Below are 12,869 nucleotides of genomic sequence, written 5' to 3'. Positions count from 1 at the left end.
ACATCACACTCACTTTTCAACAACATCATCACACCAGGTGAGATGTTCTAACTTACAGCTCCCACGTCTGTACCTGACTGACCAATAGTTGGCGGAGCCCTGGGATTGATTTTAAGTAGGGATGCTCCGATCAGGGTTTTAAGCTGCCGATCATCCGTGAGTGAGATCAGCCGATACCGACCACATGGATTAACTGTACATTTTTCAATTTGTTTATGATGAGTGCTGTTGACCAAGGGCCCCTAGCAAATAGGTAATTATTACAAGTTGTTTTTGCCTTTTTAAAAAAAAAAAAAGAAAATCTCCAGCAGGCCAGACTGGGCTCTCTAAACGAGCTGAAAAACAGCTGCAGTACATTGAGAATGCTGCTGCTCGAGTCCCGACTAGAACCAGGAAATATGACCATATTATTCCAGTACATGTGTGACATGTTAGAGCCACATAAGCCATCTCGGGGCTCTTTTTGCAGGGTTAGCAACAAAGCAAGCAAGCAAAAAATGAGCTACTATGACTAACCTGCATTTAGGACCACAGTCCGACACTTACTATATTTTCTTGACTTGATATTAATATTCACTTTCTATGCAAATAAGACGGAGACAATGATTTTAATACTGACACTACCTGTGAGCCCTCGCTCATAAACACATTATCACGGGACTGGTCCGAGGGCATGGCGGCGTGGAATCCGTAAAAATGACATGCACATGCGTCACGGCCAATTATGCAAATTCGACCCCGCATACACACAGACGCACAGTTATAAAGTAGTCGTGTGTAAAACACTGATCTGACAGGCTCGGAGAAATATGGTTACGTGCGTCGTGCGATGAGGGCACGTCTGGGGCTTGGTGAAATATTTACGGCATCTAACAGCTGGGCGGCGGGCCAAGAACAGTCCACATTTGAAACGGTGTTGATGAGCAACATGCACAAATCCCCATGAAAGACTTCCCCAACCACTTGTCCCCCTGCGCAGGTGACACGGCAAAGTGAGAGATAACTCCATTTTCTTCCTATAGCTAATTGGATTAGCGCTTAAGGCGCTACAATAGCGGCTGAATTGCGAGGCGGAGAGAATGGCGGAGGAGGAAGGGGAGCCAATTTTCCAGCAAAATGAGTTTTGCTCCAGGTGGAGGGTGGGGGGGGGGGGGGGGGGGGGGGGGGGGAACTCCCAGGGAGGAACAGATCAGCTTATATATGTGTTGCCAGATTTAACGCACTAATGTGGCGTCCAAGCAGGTCCATTCAACAGCTAAAGCACATGTTTACGCAAAGAATGCAGCCAATTAATTACATAAACAAGTGCTAATGGGGAGGCGACTGCGTCCTTTAGCTCGCGGCCACGCAGGAACTTGAGCTGGAGAGCGTGCTTCATTTTACATAACAGCTTTACATTTGCACACAGACGGAATTAATAGTTTGAATTACGAGAACGGATTATGATTCTATATGAAGAACAAACAAGAGGAACCAACGTCTTGTCTGTAAAAGGAACATTCAGGATAGAACAAGGAAAAGCGCCCGTTTGACCTTCATCAAGCGTCTTAAGACTAAAAACAAACCTTTAGACCTTTATTGAGCCTCTCCTACGCTGTCTCTGTCCACGATCAAAGCATGCATCTCCATTTTTAATGTCAAACTGTTTGGATTGTTCAAAAAGAACAGCAATCCTTTAACACCTCCTCCTGTCCAATAAAAAAAAACCCAACATGTATCTCCATTTACAATATATAAAATAAAAATGTTAATAATAAACAATGTTAAAATATTTTTGTATTGTTGAATCCTTACACTGTGCAGTAAAAAGCATGTATCTTCATAGAAATAAATAGCCAATATCCATGTTTTATGCAAAAACAACAAATAAAACAAATAACTATGAAAACATGTCTAAAATATGTACTGCTGTTGTCATTGTTATAAAGGATTTCAAAGAGTTTCTCTTTAATGGCGTCTCCGAGTGTCAGGGTTCATTTGTTCCATGTCACGATTTCGGAATCCAATGTGCAGAGTGAACACACAGCGAGTGATATAAAAAAAAAAAAAAGGATTTATTACCAAAAAGGGCAATAAATCTAAATACACACAATACAAAAAGGTAAGAAAAAGACGTGCCGTGCCGTGAAACTAAGGCAGGGAAAAACGTGCAGAAGAAAACTTAGGGAGCTGCAATGCAAAACAATGCAGAACTCGTGTAGTTTTGTCCTTTGTTAGCGGCGGAAAGTCAGCTCCATCGCCTGTCTATGATGTCATCAGCGTGTGACATTTCTAAATGCACGTAAATGACAGCCGAAAGTGATAAATGAACATTTATGGTCACTTTTATCCTCATTCCAGACGTTATTGCCGAGATTTACACGGACACCACCTGTCTTGTGTCTTTTGCTGCGAGTTATTTCTTCAATTCGGGAGTGTTTCTCACCTTCTTTATCAAAATGCTGCCACTTTCAACTCTCTTTGGCTCCATTTTGGGTTACTTTGCAGCCGACTTCAAAAGAAAAGCAGACGCCTGAGGTGAGAAACACTGCTGAATTCATGAAATAACTGCAGCAAATAACTAAAACTAAAAACACAAAGGGGGTGTCCTTGTTCTCGCTGCTACATCGGCAACAATTACGTCTTCAGTGAAGGTAAAAGTGACCTTAAATGTTCATTTAGTCCTTTCAGTCATCATTTAATGTATTTATATGCATTTCAAATTGTGTTCTACGGGCAAAACTATAATTGGAAAACTATAAAAACGAGTTTTTGGCTTTCTGGAAGGGATTATTTGGATTTACATTATTTCTCAAAGGAAAAATGGATTTGGTTAGCGTACATTTCTGAAAGAGTCGGACCTCTTTTGATTTTTTGCTATTCAGGACATGTTTTACAGTGGGCCATACCTGCCCCCCTTGCTACGGCCCTGTCCAGTCAAATGAATTGACACAGGTTGTCAAAATGTGCGGCGGGAGTGAGCGAAAAGTGCTGTGTGGCACCATGGAGGCCAGCTGATTTACGGCGGCAGAGGGAAGGGGAGGGTGGACGTTTAACACTTGCGCTGTGATTTGTGTCCGCTCCTCACACCACGTCCGCCACGATCAATATGGGCGCCAGAGTTATGGCCACAAATTACTGTTAGCTTGCTCATTACCAGCCGCAGATCGATAGAGTTTTCGCACGTCACCGTCGAGCACCTGCCAATAAAAAAAAAACACCAAGGCCGGGCGACGGCTTTTGAGGAGATTTAATCAAGCGTGGGCCTTCGCGTCACCTTTTCGTCTTCCCAGCACGCTTGAGGACACGGCACGTAAATCTGCTCTCCAGCAAATAGTGTTGCAGAGCGGGTAAACATGACCCCGCCTGTCCAGCGTGAAGCAATGGCGGACTCGGGTAAAAATAAAAAAAAAGTAATAAAAGGGAAGCATCTCTCCATCAGCGAGCACTGAGAATGAGTTTGAGTCTCAGGTGGACTCCTCGCTGCCTCACATGGATGCGCTCTGATTTACTGGACGAGTGGACAGCTTCTTTTTGGGAATAAACTCACCTTACGAGCAAGAAACTTCACCACCAAGATACATCATTATCATTATTATTATTATTATTATTATTATTATAATTAATAATATGAATGTTCCACTATGTGTTGAAGTCAAAGCATCTCCTGAGGCTTACAATTCATTGTACTCAATTAATAACGCATACAAATAAGCAAAATAAGAAAAAATGCTTATCATTGTACTTGTATTATTGTTACATGGATTGCTGTTAATATTTTGGTTAAAAAAAAAAATGCAAAAAAAAATATTTTAAAAAATTTTAAAAATTGGTACAAGCATATGCATTTAAAGAAAAATTTCTATTTAAATGTACTTTTTTTTTTTTTTGAAGTAATGCATCCCAATTGTGACTATTGTGTTGCCGCTGCATTGGATCTCATTAGGTGATGTTGCTAGGGTGTACCTAGCCAAAATCACGTCACTCTTCGCGTAGCAGCGTCAAAGGCAGATCACAGCGTCTCGTGTCGGAACATTTCGGAGACGTTACCAGCGGCACCCGCCAGCGCGCGTGCGACTTAATTAGGATGTTTTGTTTGGTGCCGTCTCCAAAGCTTTGTGGCTCTTTGTGGGGAATCTGAACACAAAACACCCACACAAAGCAAGCCAAACAAAAAGGTGGAAGGCGTGACTCTTGACTAATTGGTTCAGGGACTTACTTTTCAGAAAGGTAAAAGTGCAATTTGCTTGCCATTTGCACAGGAAAAAATCAATGAACACATGCATACACTGATTGCTAATTAAATAAAGTAGCTCGAAGGATACAGGAAGTAAAGCACGACAACATTGTGATGCAGTCAAGAGTGTGCTTCACTTGCAACAGACTTTATCAGCTTTTCTTTTTAAAAACATCAATTTCCATCGAGGGGTCTTTGCCTTCTGACTGTGACGAGGAGGAAAATGACTCTTCCGAACTTTTGCACATTTGCGTGAGTCACGTCCACGTGTATAACAAGGAATTAAACGACACGCTCATAACACGACCTTTAGGGAGATGAATATATCGTTCCCTCCACTGAGGAGGGTTTTAATCACTGTTTGTTACTTGGTAAGCAGGATTACGTGGTTTTTTTCTTAGTTTTTTTTTTTTTTTAGAGGAACGAGCAAAAGAAAGAGCCTTTGAATTTTGGTTAAAAAAAAAAAAGACAGGAAATTTCTGTTTTCGACTTTGCAAGGAAGCCCATTTTCCTTCATTTCTCAGTATGAATAAATAAATTTTAATGACAAAATTCACACACACTGAAAATGCTCCAATTACAGCCTCCACAAAGAGGATGGGGCGATAATTGGAAGCAGGCTGGAGTAAGGCTGCTAATTACCAAATTATGCGCATTAACTATCATTTTTTTAAAATTCCATAATGATTTGGACTGCACCAGAAAGTGGAAAGGGAAAAGTAGCTGTCTTTGACCACATGACCTTTTATTATTAATAGCTAATTGGTTCCAGACTCAACCATGATTAGTACATTTCCGCAAAGTAGGAGTCCTTATTTTAAAAAGTCATATTTTCGTAGTTAGAGCACGTTTTCTTCTCAATTTAGACATGAAATAACACCCGTATAGTCAGCTTTGCACTCGTGTTGGTTTGTGTTGCTCGAAATGTGTTTCGGTGTTTGACAGGAAGTGACCTTGGGGGTTCAGACTTGAGTTTTAGCTCGGCATGGGTTACGGCTGCAACAGTAGCCCGTGTTAGGGATTATTGTGCCTGTTGTGAGAGCATTCAAACCTGCAATGAAAGCCTGTTGTTCTGGTGATCAAGTCTGGTCTCATCTCATATGGTCATGGTCTTCCGCCAGAGTACATCTCTGACATGTTGGAGCCATATAAACCATCTCGGGCTCTGAGAAGCTCAGAGGCGGGTCTCCTGCGGGTGCCCAGAGTCAGGACTAAACACGTCGAGGCTGCCAAAATCTGGAACAGCCTTCCAGAAGATGTGCGACAATCCTCAACTTTGGCAATGTTCAAATCCAAGCGGAAAACACTTCAATTCAACCGTGCCTTTGATAACTGAAAGTATTTTATCTGCACTCATTTTTTATTAATTTTGTTTTGTTTTGTTGGATGGAATTGATTTATGGGATTTTACGTAAAGATTTTAGAATGATTTTATGGTTTGGACACGTGGAACTGTGAAACCTGCATGCATGCTCAAATAAAATGAAACCAAAACAAACCAAACTATTTCCAAAATCACATTTGGAACTGAACTATGTGTGCGCACGTGCGTGTGCATGTGTTAAAATTCCCGTAACCTTCTGCACGCTACACTCCTCCACGTTGTTCCACTTCCTCCTTGCCGTCATGTACTTTTTTCCCCCCCCATTCAAATTCACATTCCTTATCAAATGCACTTCTGCCACCTTGTGGCTGTTTTTATGGCTTAAAACTGCTCGAAAAGTGACATCCATTAGTGTGACGTTGCGTCATCGCCTCTTTTTTTACCTCTCGCGCACAAAAACGTAAAAGACGCATAAATATGTCTTTGCGACATTTCGGCGTTTGGGATTATAAAAATGTATAAATACGTCTTTGGTGTTGAAAGAGTTAAATGCTTAATTCTGTATAATATTTGACTAATAAAAAGGCCATATGCAACCACAAAACAGCAATGATTTATTCATTAATATATTTTTTTGATAGAGTGAAGCGCAAAGTGGTGAGGGATGACTGTACATTACACATCATAGCAGCAACAGAACCAATGTTGTGATAGCAGAAAGGACCAAACTGCTCAGCCATGCATGAATATCACAGATGAGCTCATTGTAAACAGCCGTTCACCATGAGAGTCACACCAACTTTAAAGCGCATGCAGAGGTACACAGAACTGCTGGATGCTGAACCCTCATGATACCTCAAATAATAAAATAATTACATCAGGAGGTTGCCTCCAGCCAAAACTGTAAAAGCCAATGTTTTTTGACCCGTTACTAATTAGCTTTATTTACTTTGCAGTTAGTTGAATCGGCGTTAATTGAAGCATTGACGTTTTGCCAAGGGTAGGAGTCTAGGAGGGCGCTGATCTCAAATTAGCATCATCCTGCCTTGGTAGGCTCCCTGCGCTTCGGAAATATTTACAAGTAAGTTTGATTTTGAAAGAAGCGGGTCACAATGGGTGAAGATGGAAGCCATTTACATGTTAGCACAGACTCAAAACATGTTTTTCTTTTTGTTTGGCCTTGGCAGAGGTCTCTCGTTAAGTCTCGAGTACTCGTTTATAATAACTGTGTTTTTCACTGCTGTCTTTGCGATGCCAATCTCAAAGACTGAGTAATGTGCGACACAAACCCCATTTCGGCTATTTGCACTTGTTGCAGTGCATCATGGGACATGCAGTAATTCCCTGAGCCAATATGTGCCGTGGACGTAAACGTGGTCGAGGCCTAATGGAATCCGGTCGGCAAGGGCGATACCATCGCTGAGCCGCGCTGCTGCACCTCGATAAGTGTGGCTTGCGGGCCTCTTTGAAGCGGTGGCAAGTGTCCTGGAGAGCCCTGCAGGATGTTACATATTAATGCTTCTCCACCATTTGCTGGCTGATAAGCAGCCCGGATATAAATATTTCTTTTTATGAAACCACTTTGGCGCCGCTTCCTCGCGGAGGACAATCTCTGGACGCTCTCAGCGTGAGGAGAAAGAAAAAAGAACAAAACAAACGCTCTGGGAGCTCGGAGGAAGGTTGACGCTTGACGGAAGGTACGCAGAAACAGCAGAAATACTCATTCACGATGGAGTGATGCTAATGAGCTGTGACGCACCGTCGGCACAAGTGGCCCCGTTGCCATGGACACCATCAGCACCGCCACTCAGATCATTTTTAATACCATCTACCAACCACATGCCGACACCTGGCTCAACAAGTGGCGCTGAACACAAACACCACCACACGAGATGGCCACAGTGTAAACCACCAGGCATCTGACAGGTTTTTTTATTCGAGGCACATACAGCTCTCTTTGACAACATGGTCATTCATTAACAACATGGCAGCAACAAAACCAATGTTGCAGCAAACTGCTCAGCTAGCAATGAGTTAACTGTGATCAACAGTACGGCAAAGTGGAACGTGCATGGTTTTCACACCAACAGCTGAGTAGCAACATTTTAAAGCGCATACAGAGGTAGAAAAAGGCCGCTAAATGACTCCACTCCACTTCAAATGCAGCTCCTGCCATCGTGTGGCATCATGGGGATGCCTACAGCCATAGCCGTTAATGCCAATGTTTTCTTTATGTAGTATTCTACACTGGCCACTAGATGTCAGTAATGTTACTGTAATGTTCGGTCAGACACACAAGCACCAAGCGTGATGTCGTCAGGTTTGTGGCCGTAACCCACGCCACGCACGCCAAGCTAAAACTCAACTCTGAACCCGTGACACCACTTCCTCTCCGCCCCCACACTCAGGTGTCCTAGCACTGGAACACATTTACAGCAAACAGCATGAGCAAAATAACATGAACGCAATAATAATGCCCTTCATTACACTACACTGCAGGAAGTACTGTACAAAACAGGAAGTCAAAAAAAGAACAAGGAACACTCCCAATGCTATATTATGTTTTATCTATGTCTTAAATAACTTATTCTCTTTTATGTCTACTATGTTGGGCAATACGAGTGTAAAGGTGACTATAGGGGTGTTATTTCATGTCTAGAGGGCTCGACTGTAATAATGTTAACGCATTTAGAAGGTCGGAAACAAGTTTTCTATGCTCTAACTACTAAAATATTCCACTTATAAATAAGGAGTCCTACATTACGGAAATGCACTTATCACGAGAGATCACTGTATTTGTAATTCCATTACTTCCTGAAGGGAAAATTGCGCTTTATTTTCATAAATGTACATTCAACAGAGGCCCCCTTGGGGAGGGCGCGGTGAGCTGTCATGGATGGTACGCTTTGCTGCTCTCCAGGTACGCACTATGTTGCATTTGGCTGGTTTTAGTTTCCAGTCCAGTCTGTACAATACAGACAAATAAATATGATCAGGTTCTCAGTCGTGAAGATTCTGTCCCCTGCAGGGGGCATACAGAAAATAATTGAGAATCACGGTGCTACAGTAATAAATTAATGCATCATATCCATATTTAATGCTTCTTGATACATGTGTGCATCTTGCTACACATTAGCGCTAGCGAGAGTTGGGCCTACCTATTGTTTAAAAATGGCCTGTTAAATCTCCTGTGATTTAAAATGCCGTGGGCCAAAAGCTGTAAGGTCAAGCCAAGTTTTAACAACATTCCCGTTATGCATAAATAGAAATGAAGGTTGATGCATTCAAGTACAACATCAAAATGACTGACGTTTTTATTCCGTGCTTTTATAAGGCCGCCACAAAGAATGCACACACGCACAATTATACATGCATCCACACAGTGTTTTGTGTGTATTCGTGTGTGCATGTGTGTGTCCGTCCCCAGGTAGGTGTGCGTGCCAAGGTCGGTTCAGCCGTCTGTCTGCGCTACACAACCTTGCAATCCAAAATGCAAAATGCATACACGCCAAGGGGCCCCCGGCACAGAGTAAAAAATATGTTCTATTACTCCATCAAATATGAATTGGAGTTTATGGGATTGCATTTGGAATTGAAGCTCACGGCCTCACGCTAAAAACCAAAAAAAGCTGCTTTTACAGACGTAATGATGCCCACATTTCACAGTGTTAACGATATGTTTAGAATGGCGCCTGTAGTTTGCGGTGTGTTCTTTCGCAAAGCTGAGTTGTGTGAGCTGTCACCAGCTGGCGTGAGGCATTGAGGCATGTGTCACATTTGGTTTAAGCCCACCGCCGTGCACCATGTTTTCACTGGATCTTCCCAGGCTCATATTGTGGAACGCCGCCTCCCTCCCGGCTTGGAGACTGTTGACATCCACGCACTCGCCATGTGGAGGTCATGTGAACGGACAGTAACCCTAAGCTTTGTGGTTAGCATCCGGCAGCTTTATCTACCTCTGCATGCACGTTCAAATGCTGCCACGCAGTTGTTGGTGTGACACTTGTGCATGCTGCACATGCCGTACTGTTGTTTACAATGAACTCATCAGTGGTATTCATGCTGACTGAGCAGTTTGCTCCTTATGCTATTATAACATTGGTTCTGTTGCTGCTGTGTTGTCCTATATACTTGATAATAAACAAAGACAGCTGCATTTTGCTATGCATTTTCTCATGCACTCCAAATCATTATTAAAGCTAAAAAAAATTATTGTCTGCTTCCAATTAACATCCCATCCTCTTCGTGCCTCAGCTAAAATCTGAGCATTTACAACTAGCAGATTGCATTAAAATGTGGAATATACAACCGATGTATTTTTTTTTAATTGTGAAGTAAAATTGAGCAATATTTTAGTCATCCTCCTGCTTGGTATATACTCACTGCTCAGTTCTAAGTAAAATACCTAATTTTGTGGTCTTATTTAGTACAATATTGATATTTCATTTTAATTTATACATTAATGCACGCATGCCGTTGTCATGTTTCTCCTCATTTCCTAAATAAATTGCCTTCATGAGTTCTTCTTAAATGCACTACAAACATGTAGGTATGTGTATTCATGTTTAAAAAGCTGACACAGTCCATTTAAAAAAAGAAATACAAACCGTGGTTCCCATGTTCAGACCATTTGAGAACCCCTGATTTGGGATATGTGGTTTTCAACTAATTCGAATTGGGCCCTCATCGAAAAGGATTTCAAGTGCGTATCTGATTGTTACTACTAATCATGGCAGACTTTGTGAGAGACTACTTTTGGACAAATCAGGATCCAGAACCTTATCCTGGTCAGTACAGATCGGTGTTCTGTCGCATTGCTTTGGAGCGGGCCTGTTACCTCTCGGTAGAGGCGCGAGGCACTGTGTCACTACGCCTGAAAAATAGTTCTTCGTGTTACCTGCTACAAAAACGATGTCGCTGTAGCTTGGTTTATATACAGGTCAGTTATGTAAATAGAACATTGTTGGCATTTTTGGAGGGGTTTTTAGGGCTTTATAGCCAAAATAGTTGTGTCCCCTTATGTGTTTTTAGCTGTTTTTTTCTCTTTAGAACGTGCAGAAAAGAGAAAGACGTGTGGTCATGTTTCACGTGAGGATTGTGGATGATGGACAAGTCGGTTCATATAGTTCCACTGCTTTTTTTTATCCCCAAAAAATGTAAAACTGAAAATAAAACACATTTCTTCTATCTTCCTCCTTGCCGATAGAGTCCAGCACTGTAAGCAAATATACTGCTCTTATTTTTTAATTCAATTTCAAAACCTTTTAAAATGTGTGATCATTGACTGCTTCTCCGATAGCGACACGGTCCAAAGAACCAGGAAGAAAAGCTAAAGAAAAGCAATAGCCATGACACAGTCACTTTTTTTATGACTATCCTCTGGCCTATATTCAATCAACACCGCCAAAAATGGACCGAAAATTTAAAAAAAAAACTGAATGGCCCAAAATGTCCCTGTTCAATCTCTTAAGTGTTAATAAAGGTTGAAAACCAATAAAACGAAACTAAATATCTGGTATTACCCAGATTAGATCCACTCTTTATGGCTTATCGGTGTGTGTTATACTGGTATGACAATCAGAGTTAGCATCGTAAACGTTCGCCACTATTCCTCGCCCTCCCGTGATGTGCCTCACCTCTTTCCAGCAGTGAATTTTCTCATGCAAACCAGCTGAAGATCATGTCGTCCTTGTCCTTGGAGAGTTCCAACTCGCCTTCAGCTGTGGGAGTCACAGGAAAGAAAGTATAAGAGCAAATGACTTGTGCTATAAGGAATGTGCGGCGCATGAAAGGAGCAGGGAGGCTATTAATTATTCATCATAGACATCCAGTATGGCTGATCTTGAGGATTTCTCTGGCAGGCTTTTAGGAATCACGCATGTCTTAAAACATCCCGCGTGATCACATGCTTGAGCCGGCATCTCAGATGCGGGCCGCGACTACTTTAATTCGTGTTTATTTTACAACATCTCCGCAAGCATAAGCTTCAAACTCGGGGGGGAGGTTGCGAGCGGAGGGGGGCTCCTGGTGCCGACAAGACCGGTTCTTTATTCGGTGGACACGTTCCCGAGCCTGCGGTGGAGAGGCGTAAAGACGGGTTTACTCTGCAAATAAATAAATAAACAAATGGGACGTAACTAAATCTGACGTTTTGGTATCACACTCGCTTTTCCGCCTCGTAGTTGTTTGCAGGTTGTGATCTTATATGCAAGAAAAAATGTGTCGTTATCGCAAAACCTTAAATAACAGCACGGGAATCCCTCATTTATCACGGTTAATTGGTTCCAGACCTGAGTGTGATAAATGAATTCTGCGGAGTAGGATTCCTTATATATAATTGGAATATTTTTGTGGTTGGAGCATAGAAAATGTATGACCTTCTTAACAATATTTTAACCTTTTTAACATTATTAGAGCCCTCTAGACATGAAATAACACCCCTATAGTCACCTTTACACTCATGTTACCCATGTATAGTGGACATCATAAGAGTAAATAAGCCATTGAAGACATCAATAAGACTTGTGCTTGTGTGTGTTGCAATAAATGTGTTCCCTCGGACAGGCGTACAGGAAGGGTTTTTAGGTTTTTATTTTTTAGGGGTTTATGGGGGATCACAGTTGTCCCTAGTTTTTAAAAAAATGCACATCTAAGCAAATTACATACGTATTCATGGCCTAAATTAAGCATTTTTCAAGCATAAAAATGGCAAAATGAACGAAAGTACAAATATAAGGCATTCAAAAAAACGTGATTCGAAGTGTAATACATGTGTTTAAGAAGTGGAAAGCGGCGTGTGTCACGTCAGCTCGTACAAATTGACTGTTAGCTGAGTGCTAGCAGGAGGTTAGCAGTGTAGAGAGTGGCTGACAGCAGCTCCTGTGTGAATGTTCACTGCATGGGTTCTCTGCTTGTTAATAAAGCGTTTGAAGTGCACAAACAGCGGCAGTAGAGTACTATTCTACACTGGTCTCTTGGTTTCAGTAACGTTACAATGATGACACAACAGCCACCAGGAAGTACGTTGTCAATGCAAACATGTAAGTCTCTTATTTTATACCCAAGATGACTTATTTTCTCTTATTATGTCTACTTTGTTGGGTATTACAAGTTTAAAGGTGACTATAGGGGTGTTATTTCATGTCTACAGGGCTCAAATAATGTTAGAATTGTATTTAGAAGGTCAAAAACAGGTTTTCTATGTTGCTACGAAAATATTCTATTTAATTAACCGCGATAAACAAGGGGAGGCTGTATTTTGCAACTGCAATAAAAGCCTGTTGCTCCGACAATCAAGTCTGGCATTCTGTCTCTCACCGAGCATCAGTA

The 12,869-nt window shown here is 41.8% G+C and overlaps 1 protein-coding gene across 2 annotated transcripts in view; it reads right to left on the bottom strand.

The window, feature by feature from the left end:
* Positions 1-12,869, bottom strand: part of LOC129173933 (RNA-binding Raly-like protein) — a 170,774-nt gene that overhangs the window by 147,361 nt on the left and 10,544 nt on the right. For both annotated transcript variants that reach the window (XM_054765317.1, XM_054765319.1), the window contains exon 2: positions 11,177-11,260. The gene's annotated coding sequence lies outside the window, so the exon portion shown is untranslated. The remainder of the gene's footprint in view (positions 1-11,176; positions 11,261-12,869) is intronic.

The sequence above is a fragment of the Dunckerocampus dactyliophorus genome, chromosome 21 (assembly GCF_027744805.1).
Source record: "Dunckerocampus dactyliophorus isolate RoL2022-P2 chromosome 21, RoL_Ddac_1.1, whole genome shotgun sequence".
NCBI lineage: Eukaryota > Metazoa > Chordata > Actinopteri > Syngnathiformes > Syngnathidae > Dunckerocampus > Dunckerocampus dactyliophorus.
The sequence above is the reverse complement of the archived record's forward strand: the minus strand, read 5'-3'. Positions and strand labels throughout refer to the sequence as shown.